This window comes from Octopus bimaculoides, chromosome 3 (genome assembly GCF_001194135.2).
Source record: "Octopus bimaculoides isolate UCB-OBI-ISO-001 chromosome 3, ASM119413v2, whole genome shotgun sequence".
Lineage (NCBI taxonomy): Eukaryota > Metazoa > Mollusca > Cephalopoda > Octopoda > Octopodidae > Octopus > Octopus bimaculoides.
Genome location: NC_068983.1, coordinates 3554551 through 3559120, shown reverse-complemented (window position 1 = coordinate 3559120; position 4570 = coordinate 3554551). Strand labels below are relative to the sequence as shown.

Genomic DNA, 4570 nt, shown 5'->3' with positions numbered 1-4570 from the left:
ATATATATATGTGTGTGTGTGTGTATATGTATATACATGTGTATATGCAAGTGTACATATGTATGTATATGTATATACATGTATATGTGTGTGTGTATCAGTATGCATGTATATGTGTGTTTGTATATGTATATTTATGTATGCATGTACGCTCTCACACATTGATTGGTATGTGTTGTCCAACCCACTATCCGGCAGCATCCAATTCTCTAACGGTTTTTTTCAAATGAATCAAGTTATAACCTTATCCATCTATTGTTTTCATAATCGGTCATAATGTCTTACGTTTAAGATGATTCCCATGCTTTCCCTGATGAGAAGGTTACAATTTTAATATCAAAGGACCCTATGGATCACACAGGTTGTAATCCTTTGAAAAATATATATATATATATATATACACACACACACACACACACACACACACACACACACACATATATACGACGGGCTTCTTTCAGTTTCCGTCTACTAAATCCACTCACAAGGTTTTGGTTGGCCTAAGGTTATAGTAGGAGACACTTGCCCAAGGTGGCATGCAGTGGGACTGAACCTGGAACCAGGCAGTATCACGACTTCTGATCTTAACTGATTGGAAGTGTTATCATGTACATTGTTTTGTCTTGGTATAAAAGATGGTCTACAGCAAATATTCTGCTCAATACCACAGATTTGCTTGTCAGTTGTTTGACCTTAACCAGTTGAGCATGTCCCTTGGTGGCTGACGATATGTGCATCTTTGGTCATAGGCAGAAGTGGTGGGGGAGCATCATAGCCATGTGTTGAGAGGAAATCTTTGGGGTTTGAATAATTCACCTCTGGAAACATGGGTGTTTCATTCATTATTCTAAAACAATCCTTATTCAGGGACATTTTGTGTAGGATGGGTTCCTTGACCTAAAGAAAATTCTAACTGGGCCCCACTTACAAGGTCATCTGCTGCTTATCCTGATATGAAGTCACCATGGGCTCTGTCACTTCTTGTCATTTCTTATACAATATAATTCCAACCAGGGAGCTTCTATGGAGTCATGTTCACCTGCTAGAAATAACAGTCAAATCTCCTTCAAATTATATTGTTTGAAGGATTTATGATAAATAATAGTAAAAAAAGACATTAAGAAATAGATGTTTGGCCATTTTAAATAGGTGGTCACTTTACAATCTAAAACAAAGCAGTGTGTGTGTGTGTGTGTGCGTGTGCGTGTGTCTCCATGTGTATGTGTGTGTATCAGTGTATATCAATGTGTGTGTGTGTTTGTGTATCTTCATATGTGTCTGTAAGCATGTTTTGTGTGTGCTTGTGCATAGGAGCGCACAGTTGTGTGTGTGGACATGTGCATGTGCATGTGTGTGAATATGTATGTGTCTGTATTTGCATGTCCTTGTTTTGTATATTTATCTGCACGTGTATGCATATGCTTGTGTGAGGGTTTGTGTGTGTGTGTATGTGTCCATTGTATATTAGTGTGTGTGTATACAGGTCTGGATATGTGTGTGTTTGTTTCCTTGTGCGTGAGCATGTGTGTTTGTTCCTACGCTTTTTTTTACTGCGTGTATGTTCATATAACTGTGTATGTGTGTGCGTATACAGGCCTGCATTTTGTGTACATGTTTATATCATGCATATGAGCATGTGTCTGTTTGAACCTGCATTTGTTTGTGTTAATATTCATGCGTTCACTTGTTTGTCCCTGCTGGTCCACGTATACAAACTGAAGTAATGGTGAAAAGACACAAATTATCTTCTTTTTAATGACCGATTCTCATCACAAAAGGGCAACGGATATAACCCTCCAGTTCAGTTCTTTCTAATGAATTAAAATTAATTAAATATAGAATGTAATGAAAGTGATGGTGACAACTCTGAACATGTTTAGGTCTTATTAAACCTCATCAGCAAAGCAAGCATAGTGCAGCCATTACTACAAGTTTTAGCTGCATGGTAGAACTGAACCAGCAATCTTGTGGTTGCAAAGTGAGCATGCAACCTTATTGATTGGATCAGTAACAAAACCTCTTTTATTTCCATTTACTTTTACTTTCCAATGTTTGTTGCATGTCTGAATGTTTTTAAATGTCAACCAGTTTCCCTTCTTCAAGCTATGATGAACAAAACCACATACACACACAAGATATTAAAGAAGAGAGAGGCAGAGAATGAGGTGGGGGAGTCTGTGTGTGTGTGTGTGTGTGTGTGTGTGAGATAGCAGAATCAGTAGAGCATCACAGACAAATTAGCTTTTCATGCTTGATTGTTAGATTTCTTGACAAAGTGAGTTTATTTCCCATTCAGGTTGACTTTACCTGTCACTCTTTTATGTTTGCTAAAATAAACGTGAATCTTCAAACACTGTGGCTGACCTTTATTAATTGTACAGCTAACGAATAAATGAAGGAAACTGGTAAAATAAAAAAAAAAAATCTTTTGATACCAGAATGTCACAGGAAAGAATCACAAGATGGATTCTTCAAGGCAAGCCAACTGGCAGGAGTCCAAGGACTGGACCAAGAATGAGATGGTCTCAGTTGTTCTTGCTTGGGAATCCAGCAAAGGAATTCTAATGAGTGTTGCTTCTGAGAGGAGTCAATGGAAGAGGTTTCTGAGGACTCTCCCCCATGACCCTTCCAGGAATAATGGATGGATTTGATATTTTGTTACAAAATGTTCACAAAGTGAAGTTAATTATATTGCCATAATGAAGAGGAAAAATCTAATGAAGACCCTTTTGCTGAAACTTTAGCCCCCTCTCTTGTGTGCGCCAAAATAACTTATTCTATTTTGCAAACATTTATGTTTATATGTTTTCCTTTACATTCATTTTGCCATGCTAGCATGGATTAGATGATTACCGAGGCATTGTTTTATGGTTAGGCACCCTTCCCGTCACTAACCCTTACCTGTTTCACAAGTAAGGGATCTTTTATTGCACATGTATTTAAAAGCACAAAGCCAGAAGATGTTTTGTTGACAGGGGTAATGATAACAATGTCACCACTTGTAGGTCAGTAATTTACAAAGGAAGCACAATTGTAAACCCTACCTGCCCCCTCCCCCACAAGACAGGATTCTTTTTAGTTTCTGTTTACCAAGTCTACTCACAAGGTTTGGTCAACCCCAGACTATAGTAGAGAACATTTTCCCAAGGTGCTGTGCAGTGGGATTGAACTTGGAACCATGTGGTTGGGAAGCAAATTTCTTAGTCACACAGCTCTGCCTATACCTACTTGTATTTGTTACCTACCAGTGCTGACCAATCACTAGTTTCTGTGGATTCTACTATTTAATTTCGATATATTTTGTAGCAACAATTTAAAACTTTACCAGCCATGCTTGGCCTCTCATACCTATCCTACAAGGCCATTCTAAAAATAAACAATCACATCATGAAAACCTCAAAGCTTAGAAGATAATATGTGATTGATTTCAAACATTTGATAGAATAATGTGATTGCTTAACGAGTTAAGACTTTTCCCTCATAATTTAATCTTTTGTTTTTCTTTTCAGTTGTGAATAACCATTGTCTGAAGTATGGTAAGGAATCTCTCAAAGGAGGAATCCCCATTGGCATGTGCGCAGATGTCTGTGGCAAGTTCTTCACACAAAAGACCGTTATTAAAATGTGTTTGTCAGTGCTTAGTAAATTCTACATCCTCTCCATCACTCTCACATTCTACAACAAAGTATTTGTAAAGGTGAGTTCTTAGCTTCATAGAATTCTTCAACTGATGCAACCAAAATTTCGATTTTGAAATTATTTTTTATTTATTTGTAATCAATTGTTTTGTTCTGTTTTTTTGTTCTTTCTTTTAGAATGTGTTAAGATGGTGTGTAACATGGCAAACATTCCAAGTTTTATGTAAAATTTTCCAAACTTTTCCCTCTCCTGTGCAGCCACACATCACCTACTCCCTTCGCCTCCCCCACCATATTCTTTGTTTGTCTCTCTCTTGTGTAAATGCATATACACACATTCTCGCAGTCTCACACATCCACACAATGCATGTGCATGCATATGCACACATTCTCGTATGAACAGTCGCACACACAGTCACATGTACAGTTACATGTACACACATTCTCACATGGGCTGTCACACACACACACACACACACACACACACACACACACACACATACTTACACACATTCTCACATGGACTGTCGTACACACACATATGCACACACAGTCACGTGTATGTACACACATTCTCACACGAACTGTCACACACACACACACACGCACACACAGTCACATGTACACATTCTCACATGGACTGTCATGCACACAGTCACGTGTATGTACACACATTCTTACACAAACTCTCTCACACACACACACACACACACACATACACATATATGCACACACACATATATGCACACACATTCTCACACGGACTATTGCACATGCATGTGCACACACACGCACACATGCACCCACCCACCCACCTATACACACACATACATATATATATATATATATATATATATTTATATATATATATAGATATATATATAGTTATCGCCAAGCCAATATGGCAGTCCCAAAATTAGGATGAAAGCTGC

General features: G+C 38.0%; 1 long non-coding RNA gene across 1 annotated transcript in view; it reads left to right on the top strand.

Annotated features, from left to right (window-relative positions):
- LOC128247257 (uncharacterized) overlaps window positions 1–4570 on the top strand; it is a 31610-nt gene that overhangs the window by 12404 nt on the left and 14636 nt on the right. The window contains exon 2 of the long non-coding RNA XR_008263609.1: window positions 3510–3697. This is a non-coding gene — a long non-coding RNA (uncharacterized LOC128247257). The remainder of the gene's footprint in view (window positions 1–3509; window positions 3698–4570) is intronic.